We start from the raw sequence: 26,284 nt of genomic DNA, 5'->3' as shown, positions 1-26,284 counted from the left end.
AAGACCCAAGTTTTTAATTTATGATGCAAGAGGACTTCAAGAACCAGAAGGAGCCTGTTGGAGGAACTCTACCTTCCCAAGTGTTCAGAGGAGAGTAGTTCAGTTTTGTTAATAATGAGTTAAATTCAGAACAGAAACCAACATTGGGGGTGGGGGGAGAACTATATGAGAATTTCATTTTTCTTAAGTGGCTGAAGAACAAAGAGTAAAAATAAATGGGATAAAGGTAAGGGAGACCACGTTGAGAGGACAGAGGGCCTCAGAGGACAAAAATAGGCAACAGGTGGTTTGAACCCAAACCTCAAGTCCCTTTGCAGATCATCCAAATGGGCTATACATTACTAATGTTCCAGCTAGTTGAATACAGTTTTATAGTTGCATAGATTTTATTTTTAAACAGTGTAACTTAACTCATAAAACCAATGGGAACTTTAACAGTGGTCTTGTTCTCAGCAGTGGGTGGCATTACCTACCTATCTATGGTAAATTGATTATTTAAAGACTGAGCTGATCAAAATCTTCTAATCTTGGAGTTAACACGTTTTCTTATTTCACAAATATTGTTTAAAAATGCTATACATGTTATGTATAACATCCACAAAAAGAAGCACAGTTGAATGACTTTTTTTTGGATATTTTTGGACTGTTTATTCTGGACCCTAGGTAGTCTTAGAACACACACCCAACGGTGCTGTTTCTGACCAGTTATCTTTGCAGTTTCTCAAGAGAGGAAAAAAATAGAGGGACAGAAACACACAAGCAAACAAAATATGAGGGGCTGGTTTCCAATAAGAAATTATCACGATAAGGCTAAATGTTCCTTCCATAGAAAGAGTTACGAAAAGTCGGTTAGAGGAAAAATGGATTTTGACATAGGTGCTCAAACGCTACTGTGTCAACATTGGCTTGTGATAAAAAAGCCAGCACTTATTAATCCCTGAAGTAAGGTAACAAAGGAGGAGGGTTGGGGCTCCTACATTAAACAAAATGATCTTTCTTTTTGCCGCATGGTACCAATGAACAATCTTGCTTGTGTCAAAATTCCCCCACGGTGGCCCTTATATTTCCAAATTGCCTCTTAAGGACTTGCGTAAATGAAATAAGATGAATTAGCAGGATAGGGAGAAAGTCTAAAGCCCAGAAGAGTGCCATTTTAGAAGAAGAAAGCCCTAGGGAAACCCTAGTCATCTGTAAGGACACTGACTGTGTCCCTGGAGCTTGGTCTAAGGTCAAAGTCAGGTTGTCAAAAATGAGCATTCAGTCAAAAATCCTTCTGATGCCACAGTACAAAGACAAGACCCAGGGGGAAGCCTTCATAAAGTTTTGAAATGATGACGTGGGGTAAAATTGGTCCCAAAAGGATGCTGGTCAGGGGATCTTCTGAACTCCACAGTCCCTGAGACCAGCTCCAGGGTCAAATTCTTAGGGCTAGGTCTGCGCTCTTCCTGCTGACTTAGAGATAACACCTAATGCATCAGACAAGTAGCTAGGGATAGGAGCAGTCCTTAGAAGACTGGATGGCAATGAATGCCGTCACCAGGTGACAATCTCTTGGTTCAAGGAGAGCCTCTTGGTTCAGTGGGCTTTGCAGGGCAATCTCTGTTTCTGCCAACACTCTCTACCTGAAAACCACAGAGAACACACCTGCAGTTGAACCAAGTTGTTCTTATGGACTTGTTCCAAGAAGGAAGAACCTGCTCCATTGATGTTAGAACTACTTGCACACCTGGGCTTTTGCCTGGAGCCGGGAGGGTTGAGGAAGGATGGGGCCTTTCTCTGGGTTGGGTATTTTCAGTAAGCAGGATGATGCTACTACAATTGTGTTAATGATTCTTACCTAGAAAGCAAGAGGAACGGAGCAAGGTTCAAGTTGCACTTGTTGAAGAAGCTCCATCATCAGTATTAGCTGGGATGGAGAGATGGTTGATGTTTTTGTGATTTGCACAATGACATTTTTTTTTGGTCTGCTTAGACAGATTAGTGTTTTCTTGGTTTCATTTTGTGGTCACAGAGTGACTGTCTCTGATGGTGGGATCCACGAGATTGTCTGTGTCCAACAAAACACAGAATGCCTTGGCCCTAGTGCTTGAGGGAGATCCTACCAATGCTGAGGCCTAGTTGTGCATGTCAGACTAGTTCTTGAATTTCACACACACACACACACACACACACACACACCAATTCTCAAGTATTGATGGGGGACTCAGAGTAGAGAATGTTATGTTATGAATTTTTTTAGTGCTACATGTACCACCAGTGTGACTGTGTACAAATCACTTAGCTTCTTTGTTCTCTCTCTCTCTCTCTCTCTCTCTCTCTCTCTCTCTCTCTCTCTCTCTGTATATATATATGGATTTGTCAAATGGAAATGAAGCAAGTGATTCTTAGATTGATGCTTTTCTTGGAGTCACTAGAAAACTTAGCCACTGAGAAAATAACTAAGATACTGAAAGCAAGCAGGCAACATTCCTGATCAACTGAAATAAAAGCCCCAAGTACCTCCACATTTTTCTCAGTTTTACACAAGACCTATCTCTTTTTGTTTTGCTTTCATTTCTAGAAAATTTGGTTATCAGGCTCATAGGACATTAGAAATGCAGGAAGTTGCTGAAGAAAGACTCTTAGAAGCAAGAGTAAGAAGAATAGCATCTTCATAGTAGGATTCATGCTACAACACGGATGGATCTTGAAAGACGTTATGACAAATAAAAGGAACCAGACACAAAGGATCACAGAGTGCATGATTCCAGTTCTACGAAAAAGTGCAGGAGAGGCAAATCCTGAGAGGCAGAAGGTAGATTAGTGGCTGCCAGGACCAGTGGAGGGAGGATGTGGAGTAACAATGAATGTGTTAGTCAGCTTTCCATCACTGTAACAAAGTACTTGAGATAATCAACTTATAAGGAAGGAAACTTTATTTTCTCAGAGGCTTCAGTTCATGGTCGCTTGGTCACATTGCTTTGGGCCTGTGGTGAGACAGCACATATTGGCAGGAAGCAGATGGTGAAGCAAATCTGCTCACCTCATGACAGCTGGGAAGCAAAAGAAGCAAAGACAGGAAGGGGCGATGATCCCTGTATCCCCTTCAAGGGCACACACTCAGTGACCTAACTTCCTGCCACTAGGTCTCACCTCTTAAGGGTCCTACTGTCTCCCAGTGGAACCACAGACTGGCAGCCAAGTCTTCAACACATGGCCTTTGGGGAATAATTAGACCCCAACCACAATAACAGGTGTGGAATTTTTTTTTTTTTGGAGGTGATGAAAATGTTTGGAATTAGATATTCGATGGTCACACAGCTTTGTACATATCTAAAAACCACTTTACATTGAATTTTAGGATACGTGAATTATACCTTAAGACAAATATTTTTGAAGAAGAGCCTCAAGGTGTAGCAAGACGGCATCCAGAAGACACTAAGGGAAGCTTCCCTCAAAGAGCACAGCCCTCCAGAGGAGCAAGCTCAGCCAGCCTCCTGTTCCACAGCCTCAGCCAAGTGCCCACCGTCCCCATTGGGCCCCATGCTGGCCTGAGTACTGAGGAATTCAAAGATGACTAACGCACAATCGGTCCCTGCACTCTGGGGAGAATTGGGCCCTAGCAATGAGGTCTCTTCCTAATAATGACCCCAAGCAAGTTGGCTTGGAAAGATTGCTTTCAAAATGCTTACTTTAAAAAGACAGAGGAGTGGGTCATAAGTCATACATTTGTGAAAAAAGATTTCAAAATCACCAGCCTTTTAAAGAAATATGAAAACTTCTGGTGCCAGGTTAACAATGTGGAACAGCTCATTTCCCAGAGAAGCCGGGGAATGAGATGGCTTCATGCATCTGCGAAAAGGCAAACATCCCCACAGGCCCCCCCGACACCCCCAGAGAGCGACTGAGTTGGAATATTTCAGCCCCTACCCCCAGTCCCCTGAGCACGTGGGAGCTCGTGGTGAATGCTCCAATTACATTGACTTGAGTTATTTTTCCAGAAGATTCAATGTGCCTCTTACTCTGGCCTAAGAGCAGCACTGAGCTAAGGTGGCAGGAAAGGGGCTAGATGGGCAGGAATTGTAACTAGGCGTAGCAGAGTGAGGTCTGTTTGGAACTGGCCCCTTTCCCAACTCAAGGGAAGTGTTCGAAAAATGGAAATAGTCCCAAGATGAGACGGGAGTGCAGACGATCCCGCAGCAGCTCTTGCCTCTCTGAGACCCACTGCACTCATAAAGCATCCTCTTCCCAAAGTCCTATTTGCACCCCTGCAACCCAAGGGTTTCCCGCCCAAATGAGGGGCCAGGGGAACTAGCAGGACTATTTCAAGGGACGCTGGGTTCCTACCCTCCACAAGCTTCGGGACATACAGCCTGCATTTTAAAATAGACATTTTGGAGATTTTAAAAACAGAATTCAAATTTGTTGCTGGAAAAGGTACCTCTGGGAGGGCCGACCACTCCCACTGTAAGGTGGCAGCTTTCCATGCGAGTCAGTCAACGCCTGGTGAATCCCAGGGCCTGAAAATGGAGAGAATGGAGACTGGTGTCCTGAGTTCCTGGAGACCGTGGCCAAGCTGAGTGGGAGTCGGGGAGAAACAAAACGTAGTGATGGAGGCACTTACTTCACTGGCCGTCGTCCTTCAAGGCCTTCTGGCAGGAGCAAGAAGGGCAGGATGAAGGGAACAGAAGTCAGATGCTAGTGTGGCCATTGGTCACACATTCCCCAGGCCCCAGACACCTTTGTGGGTCACCTTAATTTATGGGGATTTATTGTAAGGATGTGTCTGGAAATTGGGAGCCCCCCAGTCCTCAGGATGCCATAAACAGGGAGGGCAGATTGGCTTCCAGAGCCCAGGACAGGACCCCGGCTCTGCAGCTGCCTGAGGGATCTGGTTATCTCCTAAGCTGCGCAGGAAGATGGAACTCCTCCGTCACCCAGATGGGCTCTGGCTCCTTTGTCTCTATCTCCATAGAGTGCCCCCCTCCCCCCACCGACACGCAGTTTCCGCTTCTTCATGGCTTCTGCTTGCCTGTGGCTCTCTCATTGTGTCTTTTAGCTTCTAGTCACACTACCAGCTGCCTTTGCTCTCACACTCCAACTTCTCGAGAGACTTCGATGAGATCTGTTGTCACCATGGCCCATGTTAGTAGCCACTTTCATGCTAGGCCACCTCTTGGGCCTCTGGCTGGTCCCCTGCTGGCTGAGTTGGCTGTAGCTCAGAAGCAGGATCACACAGGGTGGCTGCTCTTCCAGGTGGGGTGTTGGTGGGACTGTTGGTGATGATGGGAGTGAGTGGGGGTGCCGGGGAGGCCAGTGTAGGATAAGGGGAGAGCAGGTCTCCTAAGGCATGGCCGGCCTCAAGTCTTGTCCCAGCAATACAAGTTCTGAAGCACTCTCTGGGTATGGGGCTGCTTTGAACAGATCCCAGAGGGGTCTCCACATGGTGTGGGGGAGACAGCCATGCCCACGGCACGGAGATAAGTTCTCACCATTGGATGCAGTGAATGTCTCTGTCTTTCTCCCTTTTAGTGGCTCTGGAAATGAGAACAAGGAAAGGTGAGAGGACAGGTTTGTGGAGTTCTCGCTGGCTGCAGAAGGTGGCCCATCGATGACTGCAAGCCACGGGGCTCCACTGTGCCCCTGTCCACCTGACAGCTCATCTGAACCTTTCCCTTTCTCACCCTAAGCTTCACCATTCTGAGGTCTGAGGGAGCATTTGGAGCCTCGAACACGATGACGTGTTTGGTAAAAAGTGAATGACTGGATGGATGAATGAATGGGCAGGAGCAGCTCACTCCTCGAGGGAGGACTTGGGTGCTCGGGCCTGTGGGAACAGAGCCGCTCACCGCTTGACTGGGGTTCATATGGAATGGCAGGCCCATCTCCTAGCTGTGTGCCTGGTCTTCACCACCCAGGGACTTAGACTGCAGTGCCAGGACTGAAGCACTGAGTACGACTAGAGGGAGAATAACGAAAGAGTCTGGCAGGCGGGGGCTGCATTCCAGAAGCCAGGTTTTGGGGAAGAACCGGTGAAGGCCAGCATCCCGTAGGAGGGGAACACCACCCGCAGCGCCAAGACCCATGTGGGGCACAGGAGCTTAGAGTCAGAGTCCAAGTTGGTGCACAGTTTTGGGACAAAAGCCCAAAGCCAGCAGGACCCAAGAGCAGCAAGCCCAGGGCCAAGAGGAGGGGATGCTGAGCTGCTGGGAGCTTGGCCTGTGGCTGGAGGTCAGGAGTGATGTCTTGATGGTTTAGACCCCACCTGTCTTAAAGATGCAGCTCTGGAGTCCAACATGTGCCGATGTGTTGCCAAGCAGGCCCTTCCGGTCTGAGTCTGTGATGTGGTGTGGGGAGTGGAGGGTCTGGATGCCCAGAGAAGCCCAGAGGATGGCCCCATGCTCATACCGAGTGCTGGGATCCTTAAGAGTCAGCAGCCCCCACTCCAGGGAAATCGCTCTTGTCTCTCTCCCGACCCTTTGGAAGCTGATATAGTAGGGTCTCATCATCTCAATTTCTTGTCCTCGCAGCTTTGTTACCTCGAGGCCTCAACCAACATCAAGGACTTTGTCTTTCCATTTTCTCTCAAGACTCCCAACAGGTCCCCTGGGATCTTCTCTTGCTTCTCTATGACCCCTTGCATCACCTCCCTCTGCAGTACCTCAACCCAGTGTGGTGGATCACAAAACTAACCCTGATTCTTGACCCTTATCCAGCCCGATGCCTTCTCTGCTCCTGCCTGGGTGGTGGAGAGCTGTTCAAGATCACAGGACCTGGTGGAGTGAGGCCAGCACAAGATCGTTAAGACCTTTGCATAGTCCTCAGTGTTGCCCACAGGTCCTTCTGTGGGGTCCGGCCAGCTCTCTGTTCTGCTCCCCACGCTAGACGTTGCCAACCTTCCCCCGTCCCCTAAGCCTGCTTCCTACCAACTTGACCCCGCCACTCCAATTCCCAGCCACTTCCCTTTTCTTCTCCAAGGTGAGAGTCAATTTCCTCATGGGGTGGAGCCTTCTTACTTGCTGACCCCTTCTGGCCGCTTGACAGCTCCTTCTCCCATAATGTGCAGAGGGTTCTTTCTTTTGGGCAAAGGTGATCTCTCCCCATGGCCCCTCCTCCTGCCTCCCTCTTCCATAGGAGGCTCTTCCCACTTGGGACTCTCCTGTCTTAACTCTCTCCCTCACCATCAGCTCTTTCCCCATTGGCATCTCAACACACGATCCTGGCTCTTTCGGTAGAAATTCCAGCCCGACCCTCTCTCAACCCTCAGTCTTCTGAAACCTGGGCCCATCGCCACTTCTCTTTACAGTCAGAGTTCTTGAAAGCCTGGTCTGCCTTTCTCATCAATGTGGCGTCCCTACCCTTTCACTTGTCAACCCTCACGATGACATTCATAGTTCCTTCCTTGCCCCAAGAATGTTCTGATCACGTCCTAGAACTGAAATCATTGCTGACCTCTGTGTCCAGCCCAGTGGACTCTACTTCTCAGACCTCACATACCTAGAAGCCTCTAAAGGGGAGGCCATTGGCTCTCCACCCCCAAAACATCCTCCTGCCTCCACTTCCCTGACGGTGCCGTCTCCTTGCTTCCCTTCTGTCTCTCTAGATGGTCTTTTCCAGTCTCCTTCCTAACATCTGCTTCCTCTGTCACCTCACTGAAAGGTCAGGAGTAGGGGGCTCTCCAGGCTCCAAGACCGATCAACTGTGGTCTCTTTGGGGAAGCTGATTTTTTTTCAAAGGTGCAACTACTGTTGAGATGACTCCCTATTAGGGTCTAAAACCCAGGTGGCATTCCTGAGGGCCAGGGCTGTGCAACTACCTGTCACCCAGGCTATGCCCAAAAAGAAACTTCTCCCTCCACCCCCTAAATCTGCTCCTTCCCCCTTTATTTCCTGTCTTGGTAAATACCGTCTTCAACCACCCAACCGGCCCAATCAACCAACACCTGGGCCCCTTATCATTAGTGGTATCTTCTCCTTTACGCCTGCACCCAGCCTCGCCTCTGGCCCTGTCTATTCTATGGAGCTCCTGCTTATCTTCCTGGCTGCTGCTACCTTGCTCCGGACCCCCAGAATCTCTTGCTACAGCTGCCCACCTCCTCTCCCCCAATGTGGGTTTGTCCACTCTCCATACAGCTGCCAGAACAGAAGTCTACCCAGGCAGGTGTGCTCATGCCTTTCTCCTGCGTAAAATTCTCCAGGGCTGGGCTTCCCCAACACCCTCAGAATAAAGTGCAAACTCCTTAGTGGGGTGTCTAAGGCCCTTTCCAATCATGCCCCATGGTCCTGAGCATGAGGAGTAGGACTCAGACCTGGGTACAAAACTTGGCAGCATTTGGGCTGTGTGTCTCCACAGAAGTTACTTAACCTCTATGAGCCTCTGTGTTCTCATGTATATAAAGAGGACAATGTGTCTCCTGGGGTGTGGAGTGCTAAAAAATGTCCTGTCTATGCCACTTTGTTGTTCTGTATGCTCCTTTGCCTCTAGCACAGTGCCTCGCTTGTTGTAGGCATAGAGTGAGTGGAACCCAGTGCATATGCTGCCAGCCTGTTCCTTGCTGTCTCTTCCTGTCAGCTTTCGGCTCTTACTCTCTGCTCTAGCCATCCTGAGGGGCCCATCCTCCCCAGGAGCCAACGCCCTTCCTGACCTCCACACCAGTTCACAATGTCTGCAGCTCTGCCCCCACTCCCTGTCCCCATGCACCTCTTTGCAGGACTTACACCTCGTCATTGAGGTTCTTCTCGGGAACCATCTGCTGGAAGTTTCTCCTAAGCACATCAAGCCTGGTTGCTGCTCCTGAGGGTTTCCATGACAGTCTTTCATGCCCCCACAGGGCGCTCACTTCAAGGTCTCACAAGGACCTTTCTCCCAAGTGTTCTTCCCAAACACAAGGAATCTCGAGGGGGTAGGGATCATGTGTTATTTATCTTTATATCCCTGGGACTTAGCCTAGCGCCCCGGACATACTAGGCTGTCAATAGCCATTTGTTGGATGAACCGACCCAAACAGGACATTCTCTCCAGGTGGCTTTCAAACTCTTGCTCTCATTGTTTCTTGTTTATTTTTCTTCTCTCGGGAGCAGGGGGTGTCAGCCCATCATCAGATTGTAAGCTCCCTGAGGGCAGGGCCCCTAGCAGCAATGTGACCTGTGGAATTTGGGATAGGTGGTTGTCAGGCATTGTACTACCATCTCGTTGCCTAGTTCCTGCAAGAAGGGAAATTGAATGTGAGACGCTGGTCATCATCTACCCTTTGTTGCAATCAAACCCAGTGGCCATGGAGGGTGCTGGGTTAGCTCAGAGGTCCTGTGGATAGTGGAGACCACGGTGGGATGGGGGTTGGGGTAGGAAGCAGAGAAATTTTGGGGAAGGGAGGTGCCAAACAAAGCCCTAGAGGAAATGTGCAGTTTCTCACTCTGGCTGGCCAGGAGGATTGTGGACATTGGCCTCAGGGACTGTCAGGCAAAGACTGACCTTTCCCACCAGTCTGGACTTAGGTTCTGTTTTAAAATCATTTTTTCAGGCAGATCAGAGAGTCTCTGAGTGTCGCTTCCCATCAGTTTACCAGTGAGCCTGTCTGTTTGCGGCTGGGGGGATCCCCGGGGGATTTCTTTACCTTGCTATCTGGGTTGAGCCTGCTCACCTGCCTTTCTGCCCTGAGGGGCGCTTCCGCATCTGTACCTTCTCCTAGGCATTACGGGGTCTTCACTGCTTTGGATCTCTAGCAGAAGTGGAGACGGATTGCTAGCCTCCCTGTCTGTGGCCCTGCAAGAGGCCAAGCAGTGAAGGAGCTCTCGAACGGCACTGATCGGGTCAGGCTGCTTCCTTCCCAGGTACCAGGGATGGGAGGGAGGGGACAGGGACAGGCCACCAGGCTGGTGCCCCCAGCGTCAGGGATTTGTGCCTGAGTTCTCTTTTTAGACATCTTTCTCCATGTCATAGCTTTCAAAGTTTCATTTCTTCTCATTGCTAAGAAATGGGGTCAGGCTGGATGCTCCACAGTGTTTAGGATCTAGAAGGGAGACCTCACTTGGGTAACTGGTCCTAAGACTAACCTCAATAAACATTGCTTTATCTCCCTTCCCAGCACCGGGAGCTTTCAGGGCAGGGATCCAAATGTTTTCTAACCCCACTGGGAGCCAGGCAATTTGAAGGGCTCAGCTCTGGGACGGGTGGCATCTTAGGTTACACACATCAGCGCTTCTTGCTGGGGAGTCAGGATGTCTGGAAGTGAGGGAGGCTGGAGCCTTTTCTCTGGAGGGCACTCATCCACATAGGGTGCCAGAAGTGTGGGCTCACTGGGTGAGAGGGGCCCCCGAGGCAGCTGGTCTTAGGCAGAGCATTTCTTTCAAGGAGTCTGATTCTCACGTGAATTAGGTATTGCTGTGGGCAGGGACATAAACAGTGAACCAGGGAAGTGCCCGCGAGCTGGCCTGCACCGGGCACCAGGTCCGTGGTGTACCTAGCTCTTCAATAGGCATCTACTCCCTGTCTCACCAGCACACACTTGATCTGACCCCCTCCCCCATCTCCTTCCAGGGAAGAGTTTTACTCAACGTTGTGCAGGGAGATCAAGAGTTGAGGCGAATTAGATGAACCCTTGCAAAAATGACTTGGCTTCTTGAGCAGAGCCCTCCGTGGGCTGGGCTAGAGCAGAACAGTTAGCTGAGGGCTGCCTGCTCTGGGATTACGGACTGCAACCCCTTGTGTTCTTTGTCTTTTCTACCCAGCAAAACACTTGTAGCTGTTTGTGGGTTCTGCATGTGAACATTCAAGCATTCAGCAGGACTATGAGCTGATAGGGACTGGGGTATGTATCTGGATGATGAAGGGAGGAGGACTTCTCAAAAGCTGGTCCCTCAAGGCCTGAGCCTTGGAGAGACGTTGGACAGAACTTTAGCCTGAAACACTTTGGGAATAGCCTGGAACTCGATTGTCTATAGTTGAGAACTGATTTTCCTCCTAGTCATACTGGAAGTGAGGAGAGGGGTAAAGAAGGAGTGGTCCTGAGGACTGTGGGGTCCTCAGACTGGTCCTCTAAAACTGCGGTTTACAAAGCTTCCTAGTTCGAAACTTAGTTTTAGAAGTCCATTTCCTCTTTTTTTTTCTTTTGGAAAGACAGTGGAATTAAAAACGTCAGAGGGAGAGCCTGGAACTGAGATGTGTTCATTCATTCATTCACTCATTTATTTAAATAGTCTGTATAAGCACTTTTTCTGTGCTCACCACTTGGCTGGACACCAAAAGAGAAAGGAGTCAGAAGGCATGGCTCCATCCTCTGGAGTTTATGGTTGGGAAATCAAGAGGCCTGGCTATGAAATGACCAAGCACACCTGCAGCGTGGAAGCGGGGAGGTGGCTAGAGCTTGCTTTCTGTATCTTGGTTTGGATATGGGGTGCCCCATGTGCCTGGATTTTCCTGCAGTGGACTCTCTAATTGCCTTCAAGTTCTGAAATGTCTTATTTAAAACTTCTGAGGAAGGCCTTTGAAAAGATACTCCCCTTTACCTTAGAAAACAGAATTCACAGACACGATTTCATCTCTTTTGGATGGTTTGGTCCTAATCCAACCTTTCCCTCAGTGTTCAACTTTTTCTAGTTGTTGGTGATTATTTCCTTTGAAAGCACTGGCCTTCATTTCTCACTGTAAGGTTCTCCCTGGTATGGTACCAATAAGACGAGAGAACTGCTTTTGTTTAATTAACAAACAAGTTTATATCCAGCTCCTGGTTACTAAGCTTTGGTTTGGTGGTTGAGCGCTGCATGAATATTGTGGCAACTGGTCTCCTTCCCTTCCTGAGAGTGTATTTCTTCCTTTCTCTTAAGGTGTGTTCCATATAAGCAGAATTACTGGGCATAACTTTGAGGTAAGATAGGTCAAAATTCTATAAGATGAGGTGTCAAAATGATTGGCACTGTCTAGAATGTTGTGGGAGGGTAAGGAAGAGGAAAAAGTCCCCATGGTCTGGGAGGCCCCAGGGAAAGCTTTATGGAAATGAAACTTAACTGGACCTTGGGGACAAAACAGAGCCTGGGTGAGTTGAGAGAGGAAGCAGTTGCATTATCTAGAAAGGGATAAATTGAACTCTTCAGCGGAATCAGGTGACGTCTTCATGAGATAGATGCATATATCATGAGGTTGTGTGTGACACTATATTATCTATCCTACCAGCCCATGCAAGGATTTATTTTGTAGACCTTAGCTTGGGCTCCTCCACATTCTGCAGAAAGCCACAGTACATTTGCTGGTTATGATTGCTTCTTGGATGGTGAGGGTGAATGGCAGAAGAGAAACTTGTACCCTGGCTTTTACTCAGATGACATGAAAGGAGACAGTATACCAAGCTTCAGAGGTGGAGGGCAAAGAGTGGTTTCATCTCCTTCATGTGCTGGCAAAGGCCCATTCCCGTCCCCTAGAATCTAGACTTTCCTAACACCAGGGAAGAGTGACAAAGCCAGGTTTAAAATCCACAATTGGATGTTGGTTCATGGGGACGTCTATTATTAATGAAAAATATTAGGGTTCTTTCCCAAGTTATCAAACCTGGGAACTCTGGAACCGAAGAGTGGGGCAAGGACAAGCTGTCCACTTGGGGCCTAAGATCCTACCAAGTTCCATATCCACTTGAAATGGTGGAGGAGGCATGTTGAAAATTAGTCGCTAAGTCAGTGGTTCAACCATTATGTTGTTCAAATGTGGAACATGTTCAAATAAAAGTGACAAGGAGAAGTTAAATTCATTCCTGCAACCAGCAACTACTTCAGAACATGTCTTTTGGCTCAAGACGAGGGATTAAGCAAAACTAGCAATCTCACTCATCCTAGGAATGACAGATATATACTTTTAAGATATAAACAGTGCTAGAAAATAAAGGTGTCCTTTATGCCTGAAAGATAAAACATAGGTAAAATAAGACTGATGAAGGAAACACTGCTCCAAATGCTCCTGGAGAAGGACCACTGGAAAAAAAAATGTGTTCTGGGCCTGTAAGTGACAGGTGTGTGGAAGAAAGGAGCCCAGAGTGTGGGATGGACAAATGGTTTGGGTTACCAGGAAGATCGGGCAGGCAAGTGAATTCCCCTATAACTCTGTTTGACCCTTTGGGTCAGGCCATGGACAATAGAAATTTCTTGGAAACTTGGGTCACAGGAACAGAACACTGCTCCAGGTAGCCCAACACAACCCAAGAGAAAGATTTCCATTTCTACAAAACCAACTGTTTCACTCTACCAACAGTAGATGCCTTCCTTTGCTTATATTGGACAGGCTGTAGTAAAGTCTGCCTATAGTACATTCTACTCTCCCCACCAACAATCCTCGACCTCCCACCATTGCCAGGTTAACCATGATTTTCCAATACAAAAATGAGCCTGCATCCAGGAGTCACCAAAATTGTATGGAGACCATTACTCAAAAAAGGAATTACTGATTTCAGTAAACAAGAATTCACACAGAAGGAAATATCAATTGTTCAAGTGGAATAGGACTTAGTATGCTTATCAGACCCATAAAAAGTCCTTTGGAGTTAAACCTTTACAATGAAAATTTAAAATTAACAGATGGTTTGGGTTAGTAGAGTGAACCAAAGGGCAAACTGGTGAAATGAGAGACAAAACAGGAATTCTCTTTGAGCACATGGTCTAAAAGACCATGAGATAGAATTATGGAAGGGGAAAGTTGAGATGTGGAGAACATATCCATAGATTTCTGAACCCATCCACAAGCAGTTTCAGAGAAAAGAAATGAGACAAAAATCCCAATATTAAATAACATGACCAAGTGCCAAGTAGGATGAGTGAGAAAATGCCTATAACAAGTTAGACTGCAATACTAAAGATGAGAAAACGATTAAAAACAAAATTCCCAGATAGAAAGTGAGGGGTTGTGTAAAAAGGAAAAAGGAAAAGAATGACGACTGACTTCTCACTGACAATACTAGATGCAAAAAGGCAATGGAGCTGTCTGCGCAATGGAAGACGGCGCACCTGTAATGATCTACCCAGTAAAACTGCCATTCAAATGAATGTGTGAGAAAGGAGTCATTTTAGATGTCATAGACTCAGAGTTCACAATCCACTGGCTCCCACTAAGAAAATTACCAGGGGTCACAAAAAGCAAAATAAAAGCAGCAGGTTCAGGAGTTACTCTTTGCTAATTGCATACACTTCTGCCTTAAAGAGAGCAAAGCAAGGCAGTCTATCTCAATTGGTTCACTGTTGAAGAAGAGTGAACTGATCTGTCACCTCCCCAAGATAAATGGCAGGTACCCATAGTGAAGAGCTCTTAATCTTGAGCTGCCCTTGTGGGTTCATTATATTAAAATGTGGAATGAGCATGGCGTGTTGACAGTGAGTCCTGACTTTTCCCTTTGGCATTTAAAATGGGATGGCTACCTGACTGGGCTTGCCACTATTCTATTAGATTTTTCTGTCCCTTAAATTCTCAAATTTATCTTATCATAAGATAAGATTGGGCTCTGAGATAAGACTGAGGGCAATTATCCCTCTCCCCAGAGCTGATGTTCTGGTTTGCAGTGAACTTATCTCTGTGGATTTTTTTTTTAAATTGGAAGCTGGACAATGGCAGACTTCAACTGCTCTGAACAAGAGGTATATGTCCTGCTGAGCAGAGGGGAGCATGACCTGGGGCTTCTGGGAACTCTGCCCACTGGCCTAGCATCTTGGGAAAGTGCCAGCCCTGTTGGATGGAGGGGGAATACCCGTCAGGAAGAGGCCCTGACAATCTTGGGAAGTTATTGTAGGAGGCTGTGGAAGCCCGTGGAGGAACTGCATGGACAAAGCTCTGCTTTGTTAAACCTTGTGGGTAGAAATCAGAGTGAGAGGTGGCTTATGGAGGCGCCTCAGGGTGTTAGAGTCTAAGTCAGGGTATAGTCAGTTCTGCCTGGATCCCTAGACAGGCTCCTCACAGAGGAGGATTTGGAAGCTTTTTAAAAATTCATGTTATTAAAGTAATTCTTACCCCTCAAATTTCTATCTTCTTCCTACTCTCATGTTTGGGAAAACCAAGTGGGGCTAATGTTCCCCACATGAGTGTGCACCTCCTTGGTAGCTTCTCCAGTTCTTAGCCATCCTGGTCCTTGTGAGACAGATCTTTGTGGGTCCTCTTTTTACCTAGTCAGGCACATGTCCCTTGGCTTGTCCCTGGTTCTCCAGGTTAGAAGACCAGACATGCCTAATTATGTTCCAAGGAGCCCCATGAACTTAGCTAATATTTTTTTTAGTCTTTTGATTACGATCATTGACTGTGTAATCAAGAAGGGGGCCCTCAAAGCCATGATATCCTGTCCCCTGGCTTTTAGGCAGGACCAAATTTAAAGCAGTTTCCTCAGATAACCATCTTCTTGACTTGGCTATAAAAATTTAAAATATCCCCCGAGAATCAGCTACTACAGTGTCTCTTGGAAACACTCTCTTGCATTTCTTGCAGTTGGGCAAGAAAGGTTATGCTACTCCCCTGCAACCCACTATAATTGAGGGAAAGGACCATCATGAGGGTTCTCTGTATACCCTTGGAAGACCACTGAATGCACATACATGGCCTCACTCCATCTTTGCTCATAAATAAGGCAGCCTCTTGGTTCTGGAACCTGCTGTAGAATTTTTGTTACACATTGGTGTTGGATTTGGCCCTCACATTTTTATTCATGCTTCAGACACTATATGCCCATTGGGAAGCCTCTTAGCACAGCATTTCTTCTGAAATGAAGGTAAAGTGCCTGCAGGGTGAGGAGTGTGAAAGGGTAGACTGGGACAGGAACAGATCATTGTTTAGGGCCACCTTGCAAAACAGATCCTGAGAAGTACTAGCCCACAGATACATCCCCTGACCCTCCGGCATGCTTCTCCCACCTGCATGGAGAATGGACCAACCCCAGTGGCCATGTTTCTCCATAAATCTCCAGCTAGAGAGGACTTTTCTGCAAACCTGGCTTGAATGAAATATTCAAAGACAGATGATTTCTGCCATAAGCACTTGAGTTCTTTAAGGGGAGAAAGTGGTATTGAAAGCTTGTCTTTTTTTCTTTCTTTCTTTCATCAAAGAAAACTGACTTTGAAGATAGGTAGGTAGAGTTGGATACTCTTGAAGCCTAAGACTCTGAGCCCTCAGTGCACAAGCTTTCCTAATACTCTTTCCTTCTTTCTCTTGCTTGCTTGAAGAGTTAGGACAGTCAGTTTCTTGACTCTGAATGCCAGCTGCAAGGTTCACAATAATAGAATGGAAGATTTGAATGTGACCCACAAAAATTCAGTTTCCTCAAATACCTCATGTTGCAGAGGAAAAAATGAAACCCAGGAAAACAGAGGACATTTAGGAGAGAAACAGACCTTAGCCAACCCCCTGCCTCAATTTCTCAGGGGTCTCTATCTTGACTTCCCACCATCCTTGGACTTTTGGTGACATGGGAGAACCTGGACTACAATTTCACGTTCTCTTGACTTTGGTTCAGTGATTTCTTTTTTCTTTCTATAACTCCAAGCTTCCTCTGAAGCCCATAGGCCTAATTATGTACCAGGGTAGCGTGACTTTAAAGAGTGCAAGGTGAACTTAACCCTCCAAGATCCTGTAACTGATGCTTGACCTTCCACCATTAGAGATTCATTCTTTTGTAACTGCGAGGTTGGACCGCCTGTTCCAGAGTTTCCTCCTGAGATACAGATCCACCAAGAGTTGATGGCTAATACACTGGAAGACCTTTTCTCCAAGACAGCTGATACCCAACAGGGTGATGGTGGGATGGAGGAGGAGCCAGGCCAGGACCCAGAGATCTGGGAACACATTGAAAAAAGAGGATCGATTTGGTGACATGGGTCCTCTCTCCATTGTAGACATTCAATAAATGTCCCTACAGGCCAGACTAGATTTACAAGGCAGAACATAACCCAGAGGCATTGATGGGACATTCCCTTCACAAGGCCTGAGTAAGTGTTCCCAGTCAGAAGGACATATATGCCCAAGCACATGTGCCACCAGAGGACACCCAGCCCAGTGTTTTCTGCTAACAGGCATGGAGACTCGGGAAGAGACAGTCCCCTGTGAAGTTTTGTTTTCATGAATGGGCTGTTCTGGGCAATTTTTGTCTATGGCTGAAGAAGGCGGGTCCTTTGTATCTAGCCCAACACTGGGGTTTGTGCCCTTACAGAGAAATGGAAGGGTTGGGGGTCAGTTTCCCCAAGAGAATTCTGTTTCCCCAAGAGACTCGACAGGACTCTGAACACAGGAGAGTGTGCTAGAGGCTTGTAGGACCTCACCATCCTCTGCACAAGATCCAGCACCCCTGGCAGAACCCCTCTGTGTCCTTCGTGATAATAAGGGACATTATCCACGTGGACAACATCAAGGCAACCTCAAGTTTATTGGATATTACTAAGGCGAGCCAAAGACAAAGAGTATGACATAATGTGAGTATATATATACTGTGGTCCGAAAGGTCTTCTAGAAACCCTTGGGAGGGTCTTTACATGGGTAGGGAAGGTAAAGGATTGTCTGTCACAAACATGGGTCAAGAAGAGGAACCTCAGATCATTCAGTCCCTGCCTGAGATGCTGACAGACAGAAACGGTCCACATAGCTCATGGCCCAATCTCTTTTGCTTCTTACTCACTGAAATTTAGGTTCCGAGTCTACAGGACTGGAAAGTTTCTTCCAAACTCCATCTGGGAAAAAGCAGTGACAAGAGTGGTTTCAGGGACTCCAATATCCAACCAGGAGAAGGGAGTATCCCACTCTTCCTCTTCACTGACTCAAAATAAGAGGGGTCAGAAGGAAGAGGGCAAGACTCACTCTGCAGAGCCTTCCAGGCAGAAAGCGTGACTTGAACTTTCTAGGGCCTGGTTTCTGGGCCAGGAAGAAAAGCTAATGATATTTGGTTGATCTCAATGTAGCATAGACTGTCCTGCAAAGGATGACAATAGATTAGTCAGAAGAAGAAGGAGGAAGAGAAGGAGGAAGAGGAGGAGAAGGAGGAGAGAGAGAGAGAGAGAGAGAGAGAGAGAGAAATGGATAGAGGGAGGAAAAAAGAAAAGATCATCTTTGCAGGCTGGAAAAGAGGGTATTCATACAGGGTTGTCCTGATGTTATTATCCCCCTTCTTCCTCCACTATCCACTTGTAAAAGTGCTGGATCTATCCATCCTTCCTTCCTTCCATTTTTCCTTCCTTCCTTCCTTCCTTCCTTCCTGTGATTAATCCAATATTTGCTCAGGATGCATTAACCAATTCCTGATGTGGTTGGATGGCAGATTTGGGCCTGTATAAGCTGAATTTTCCAGAAGATTAAAAAAAAAAAAGCAATGTCTTTCATACCTGCATATACATTATGCAACCCAAAGTTATGCCACTGAGAGAAGTCACTAAAGCAGATGTGACAGGCAGAACTGCAGCAAGAATACAGGTTGATAGGTGCCACTTAGGTGAAGCTGCTTGTCTAGATCCATTGCCAGGTTGACAGACACTCTGGCCTCTGGGGGTGGGGTGAACTTTTTCTGTGCCTGAGAGTCTTAACAGCAGGCGCAATTCTGCTGAGTTAAGTCCATCACTTCCAGCAACAATGCCTCGTGTCATAGCTCTCATTTACTGGAGTCTATCAACTAGCTGGGTTCTGGGTTTGGCACTTTACAACAACCTGAAATGGCCGTTTAACCAGGCCTACCTCTTATTGCAGATGGGCATTTGAGGGCTCAGGGAAAATAAATGATGTGCTCAAGGTCACAAAAATTGGTTAAATGTCAGAGTTCAGATGTAAAACTAGGTCTGCCTGGTTCCTGTCCACTTGGTGGCATTAGGAAAACATGAGTGTGACCTGGTTCTTGAATCCAAATTCTTGAGTCTTTCTGAGCCAATGTTCCTAATTTATAAAATGGGAATAAGAATGCCACCAACCTCTGAGGCTGGTGTGAGGACTCAGTGGGGGTAGTGCGTGGGACATTTAGCACAGTGTCTGGTTTGTAGGGGGTTCTTTGTGTGCAGTCATTATTCTGATGCCACCAGGATCCCTCTGCCTCCAGTGAGGCCCTGGATGGGAGGAACCCTGGCCTCCTAGGAGACAGCTTCTAGATTTGCCTGTAGTACTACCATCCCAGAAGAGGGGAGCCCTTGCCTCTGGAAGCCACAGTTGCACTCACATTAAGTGGTAACCTGGTAGATCCAAGAAACAGAAACCACTCTTTTGTTGGGTGATCTTAAAATGTCACCTAATCATTGTGTAGTTTTTCCCATAGAATAAATCAAGCTACTCCTAACCCCTGACCTTATGTATACTTTTGGTTGAGAGTTATGTGAGGATCATAATTGATTTTTGTTTCCCCACAGGTGTATTAAGCTGCATGGTGAACTGCTTCTGGAAGGAACACCACCCTGGCCAGCTTCTCCAGCAGCTTGCTGGCGGCCTTGGGGGCATCGCTGTGGCCCTCATTATGTACTCCTGAGCAACACACAAATTTGAATACATTTTGAAGTCACGAATCACTGGACAGGTAAAAATTCTATTTGTATGGATGTAGCTGATACATGAGTCAAAGAGAAGTGAGTTTTTGGATAATTGGCTGATTTGTGTAATTCGTGCAAATACTGATACAGATTATTGGAGCTGATGAGATTATGCTGACTTTCAGCCCAGCAGCCTGAGCTGTTGGAAAAATGCATTGGTTTCCCCTTGAGATCTGCTTCTGGGGAGAAATGGAGAAATCAAATGATGACTATCTCTAATGGCTGTTTGCCTACTGTCTTTGAGGCTGCTAGAGACAAACAGGATTAAAAAACGTGCACACGCGCGTGCGTACACACACACACACACACACACGCCAAACAGAACAAAACTCCTTTGACCTCTGGAAAGACCAGACAAGAACACTGTAACCAGCATCTCCTGGAGACCTCTTTTGCAAGCCTCTGACCTGAAGGGGATGGGACAGTGCTTTCATTTATTCTTCCAAGTAGGAGGAAGGAACTCTGTCCTCTGAGTCTTTGTTTTGGCTACGAGAGTGTGGTCGGAATCATAATTCACACCAGTATAAAATGATAAAACAGAAAAGGGTTGAGGGTCTTGCCTCAGACAAACCCCTTCTTTTCAAGATGGAGGGAGGGATACGGGCCCAGAGAGGTGAGGTGACTTTTCTAAGCCCATCCAGCATTTCAATGACAGAATTGAAACTAGCACATCTGATGTTAACCTGATCCATCCTGATGTCATATTCTTCCTCCAGTGTCAATTTCATGTGAGCTTAGATAAAAGAGATTCCGGGAAGGAAATTTAGCTGTCTTAGCACCTTAGGACACTATGCCCCAGGAACTGTGCTAGATGCCTCTGTTTGATGGCTTCTTTTATCTTTACAACCCTCTGCCAGTGAAACACCTCTAAGCCATTTGCACATAGAGAGATTGACCACACACTCTTTCTTGCTCTGCTAAATGTCTCCTTCCTCTTACCTTCTTCCTCTCTTGGCCTCCTTCACTCTTTGAACCACCCTTGGATAGACTCACACGGGAGATTGTAAGTGATAAGTTTTCCTTGAGTTGAGGGTAACGGGTGGGTCAGCTCTGATATGCAACTCTGAATACAGAAAGTATTATTTTCAAGGGAGATGAACAAAGCTCTTCTAGGAACAGAGAGTGTGGTCTCCTGGTTGCAGGTTTCTATTAGATAACATGCTGCTACCCACCCAGGCTCTCCTTCAGCACAGCCTTCCAGAAGACAAAGGAACTGAGGGTTTCCACTTGGCCCTCAGTATTTTTTGTGCCAATTAAAACAAAAAACAAAAACAAAAACAAAAAACCTCTTTATTGCTTTTCAGATCACAATACCTCTTGTTATCACCAAATTCATGCCCTGTTATCCAGCATTTGGAAGTGACCTGTTCTCTGTAAAGACCTCCGGCAAAGTACACCCCGTATCTCCGTGTCTCTCTCAAGAACCTCTGTTTTCGCATTTGAAGGCTGATGGGTGTCAAAATGCCTGTTCAACAGGATTGTGTCCTTTATTTCGTGGATCTTCCAGGACATTGAAAGCAGCAGATGTTTTTGCACTTGACATTGGGATAGGAAAAGGAAGGAAGATTAGGTTTGTGCCTTTCAAGTGTTCTAGCTCTGGGCCTGAAATCTCACTTTGGTAAGGAATTGACAATATGTATCAAAATGATGCCACTTTTGGGAAACTATCAGTGGAAATAAAAGCTCCATTCACAGGTATGTGTAAAAGAACATTTATTATTTAGTAGTATTTAGTGTCACTCAGAAAAAATAGGAAACTACGAACAACTTTGAAGTTCATTAATGAGGGATTTTAAAATGTGTGGTTTATCCATATAGTGAGGAATTATATAACTTTTTAAAAATGACTTGGATCTACATGTAATTACCTGGAAGGAGGCTTATACTGCATTGTTTATTGAAGAAAACAAGTTTCTGAGTAATGTATATAGCATGTTTCTATTTCTACATAACATATACCAACTGCACACAGAGGTAAAATTTGTCATATATATTTGCATGAACAAAAAGCAAAAGAACACACAGCAAAATGTTAACATTATTTTAAAAGTTAAGAGGGTTTTTTTTGGGGGGTAGTACTGGGGATTGAACTCAGGGGCCCTCAACCACTGCGCCACATCCCCAGTCTATTTTATTTAGACACAGGGTCTCACTGAGTTGCTCCGCACCTAGCTCGATTTTGCTGAGTCTGGCTTTGAGATTTTGATCCTCCTGCCTCAGCCTCTGGAGCCGCTAGGATTATGTGCATCACTGCACACAGCAGAAAGGGTTTTAATTTAATTTTAAATTAAAAAAAAACTAAAAAAGTTTAAATTTAAAACAAAATCCTCTGGGAGGAAGAGAAGAGACCAGGTGGTTAAATGCTCTGGAAAGGAAACAGATGGCATCAATCACAGCTTTGTTTTGTTTGGCCACCTCTGCTTATTGTGCATTTTCAGGTGAGGTTACCTCTGAAAGACCAAAGATCTGCCCCAAACTGGATATGCATTATGACCCAAGTGATACCAGCACATTGTGCGTTTGGAGAGTTGAGACCACCACAAAACTTCTCATGTGTAAAAGTTCCAGAGGCACCCAAGAACTTTGGTGCTTTGATTAAATAATGCACCCCAAGCCATAGTTGAAGGGAGCTTACCATGCTCTGGTGCAGGCCCTAGAGTCTCCAGAGTTTCCTGTTCATGTCACGAAATAATTCTTGCAGGGCCTACATGACCATAAGCCACTGATTTGACCTTTAGGAACCAATAATAAGACCCTTGATAATATTACAGTACAGATAGTTTGCCATTTGACCAACTCTTCCCAGAAGACAAGTGTCACCAGGGAAGAGATGCATCTTTTTTATCTTTTGAGTCCAGATTGCTGAGCACATGCGTGGCCCATAGTCATAGCTATGTAAGGAATCATAGAAACAAATATGTATGGAGATATTGCACTGGGTAGACTGACTAACTTCCAGCTGGCTTTGATTCGAGAGAGATTTTTCCATAAAGAGGCAAACCTTTATGAAATATTTGAAAAGGAGGATAGGAGTGTACAACCCCCACCAAGTAGGAAAATCGAATTCTGTTGTGACAGCATTTTAGAATATTTTAGTACCTTTAAGGATCTGCTACTGTATTCCTCTTCCCCCTTCTCCAAAGATGTTTGGGTGCAATCATAGGCCATTGAGAAAAATGGATGCTTTTTTGGGTCCTTCTCACCCTGAGCCAAAGGTAAGTAGCTCTAGAGCATTTGACTTTTCAGAAGCATAGAACACCAAGGATTACCCTATGGGTACAGAACTAACAAAATGCCTTCCAAATATTATTAAATAAACAAACTGAATAGTGTCATATGCAGCACAAAGCCACAATGAATTGATTTAATCAGACATTATCAGAGCAAGGAAGAAATAACATTCTGGTTTTAATGGCAAAAAAAAAAAAAGGAGAGAGAAAAAGAAAAATAAACTTAAATTTCTTTGCAGGCACTGGTGGTACTCTTGCAAATTGAATTTTGGAATATAGTTTAAGAAACATTGGGCCTTGTGTTAGGGAGAAATAGGGCTGCAGATGCTTTTGTGCAGGAGAACTACCCAGGTGTGGGGCTGCCTGAAAGCTTAGCCAGGTAGCTGGCTGCTGCAGCCTTGGCGAGGCTCCCATCTGGCCTGGAAGAAACTCAGCACACTGCTGGGTTAGCTGCCATGAGGTGTGATGGATAACAGCTCTGGCCTGATTCTTGAGGAGGCATGGATTCGCTGCAGTGTGCCGTGGCCATATGTGAGCCCTTGCCACGTGTGAGGAGAGGGAGGAGGAAACCACATGACATGTCTTATGTATCTCCCCTTGTAGCAGCAACCACTTTGGAACAGGACCCAGAGACTGCGCCTTCCCAGGCAGCCTGGTCTGCATCCTGACTCTGGGTTACTGGATTTGGGACAACAACAAAGGAAGTTTGGTTGACCCCTAGAGTTGAGCTATTACAGTCTTCATCTTCCAGAGGTCCCAGCACAGGCTTAGTTAGAGGTGAGAGAAATATGGGGTATCCAGCCCTGGGCAGGTAGTACCCCAGAGGCCTTGCTTTGCCAAATAACTAGTCCAATGGAATCCTTCCAGTGACAGGAAGCACTTCCACTATGGCATCTTATAGAGCTGGATACCTTTTCCAGTTCCAGTTCTCCCCAAGAACCTAATTCCAGCCTTTGCAGACCAGATTAACCATCAGTGCAATGTGGCTCTACTTCATGGCTCTCAGGAACCTGCATTTGAGACAGACCTTTCCACAGTGTGTGGGTTCTTGTGGTTTTTGGAGAGCACCTTTTGTACTGTAGAGACCTTCTGCCTCTGTAGTTCATTTTATCTTCAAATATACTTAACCACTTGTCCTCAACCAGGACTGTTCATTAGAATTAGGGTCTTTAAAAAGCCTTGATATACAGACCTCACTAAATTAGTCACGGGGGAGGCACCAAAGCATTTTTTTCCCCTTAAAGCTCCCTAGAGGATTCCGCTATGCAGCCAAGGTTGAGAACAACTGTCTTGTCCTCTGAACTTGGTTAACTTCTTGGGAGTCATGCTATGGGGCTATGGGAAACAGGCACCCTGGATGTGGATTCTGATGGGCAATTCATTCTCTCTTCTCTTCTCTTCTCTTCTCTTCTCTTCTCTTCTCTTCTCTTCTCTTCCTCTCTCTCTCTCTCTCTCTCTCTCTCTCTCTCTCTCTCTCTCTCATATCTGTTTTATGGGAATAATGATAGTATCTGAAAAAGTTGTTGAAAGGACTACAGAAAAACCCAGATAAATCTGGAAGAGTCCATGGCATGTAGTAAATACTCTTCAAAGTTTAACTTATGAGCCAAGACAAAGCTTAGTGGATGTTAACAAAATATTTGTGCTCTTACCATTAGATGAGTGTTGTTCTAAGCATTTTGCTTTATTGAAGGGCTACTGTATGAAAAATGCCATAAGCAAAATGTACCTCCAGAACTGCTTTATCTGGTTTTATTGTTCCACAATATCCATTTAACTCTCACACCCTGGTGAACTCTCTGTACCCCTTTATCATCTCATAGGTTTTCTTATCAAAATCTCTTCAAAAGTTCTGTATTTTTCAAAGCAGTTGAGGTAACTAAATTAAGAACTCATTAATAGTTCCTGTCTTTTGTTACCTTGTGTCAAGCCTAGGGTCCATTCCTGAGCTAGGTATATGAGATACTGAGTTAAGTTAGTTCTGTGTGGAATGATTCCACTAATTAAAGTAATAAAAGAATATGATAGCTATTGATGCAAAAGAGATGAAGAAAGACTGGGATCATATAAATGGTAGGGATGGTGAGAAAACGCTCCATAAAATTCCTACTATGTGCCAGGCATTTTTTCATGCATCATGGATTTTCACAGCTCTAGGAGGTAGGTGTTTCAGGTAATCTCTTGTTGTATAACAAATCACCACAGACTCAGTCTCTTAAAGTAATCATGATTTGGCTTGTGAATTTGTAATGAGATGGCTGCACGCAGTGTTCCAAGGTTGCTCAGCAGGGGGGCTGGAGGATCCATTCCTGAGAGAGTTCATTCACATCTCCTTGGAGGCACTGTGGAACCACTCTCCTGGCCTGGGATCCTTACTCAAGTACCCATAAAAATCTCACCATGAAAATACAGCTGTCCATCTCAGCCTCTCCACTCCCCATTCCAAGGGGAGCTGTGTCTGTGCTTGGGGAGAAGCCAAGCCAAGCAAAAGATTTCAACAGAGAACGGAGGAAACACACCCACTGAGGTTCTCATAGCAACATAATCACGCACAGGCAGCAGCCTATTTCGGTGGGAGCTTGTTTCAGCTCCCCTCCTCCCTGGTTAGTCACAGAATGGATGCACAAGCAGAAGGAGTGTGGGGTGGGGGCAGAGTGTTGAACTGAAAGTCGGGAGGCTGGAGAGCTGGTCTCAGATGCTTGGTCCTCTTGCTGAAGGACCAGACAAAGTCGTCCTCTCTCTGATCTCAGGTCCCTTATCTGTCACTGGACCAATGAGCTGTGGGGATCCTTCCTTTTCGGATTTTCTTTGATTTTACAAGTACTGAGATGTTTTTGGTAGGGTGTCTCCCAGGATCTTTAATATCCAAGAAGATGCTTAGAGAAACAGAGGTTAGGGCAAAAGATTTAGACTCACTGCATTTCTTCCTCTACTGCTTCTGCATGATGGCAGAGTGTAGAAGGAAAGAGAATGACCAGGTGTGTTGCTAAGAACTCTAATCCAGGTCTGTGGTCTGAGAAAGGAAAAGGTTAAGGAGGTTAAATTCATTCATTTCAATTTACTCTTTCTCACACACACACACACACACACACACACACTCTGTACTCCCATTAACTTCAAGTCTCTCTGTGTGTTCATCCTTCTCATTCTTCATCCTTACTTCTCACCTCCACTTACTGCTTTGTCTTCTCTCTTTGCCTGAGGACCAGGTGATGCGGGTACCTTTACTGCCCAGCATGGCCCTAGCCCTTTTACTTCAGTGGACCTCGAGGTTAGTTGAGGACAGTCAGGCTTACACTTCTGGCCATCAAAGGTGATGATAAAAGTAAATAGGGCATTCAGAGCAGATCTCCCCAAATGAAGACACCCATGAAGAGAAGAGAGCCAGGATGCTCACGGTGGTCTTTGAGCTCCCTGCCCTTGGCTTGTGGGCTGAAAGCTTTAAAGTGCAGCTGTCTTTCAAGGAGTCAGCCTGAGTGTCCTGTTGCAACTGAGGGGAAGAATGGGTCCCCCTCCCCCATTGTTCTGTTTCCAACCGCCTGACAGATGGCCAGTAAGACAAGAGAAAAAGAA

General features: G+C 46.0%; 1 long non-coding RNA gene across 1 annotated transcript in view; it reads left to right on the top strand.

Annotated features, from left to right (window-relative positions):
• LOC124078535 (uncharacterized) overlaps positions 1 to 21,197 on the top strand; it is a 60,816-nt gene extending 39,619 nt beyond the window's left edge. The window contains exons 2-3 of the long non-coding RNA XR_006846940.2: positions 19,305 to 19,468; positions 20,786 to 21,197. This is a non-coding gene — a long non-coding RNA (uncharacterized LOC124078535). The remainder of the gene's footprint in view (positions 1 to 19,304; positions 19,469 to 20,785) is intronic.
• Positions 21,198 to 26,284: the final 5,087 nt, after the last annotated feature.

This window comes from Marmota monax, unplaced genomic scaffold (assembly GCF_021218885.2).
Source record: "Marmota monax isolate L192 unplaced genomic scaffold, Marmota_monax_Labrador192_F-V1.1 WCK01_AAM20220418_F8-fsc00356, whole genome shotgun sequence".
NCBI lineage: Eukaryota > Metazoa > Chordata > Mammalia > Rodentia > Sciuridae > Marmota > Marmota monax.
Note: the sequence above shows the minus strand (reverse complement) of the source record. Positions and strands in the feature narration are given on the sequence as shown.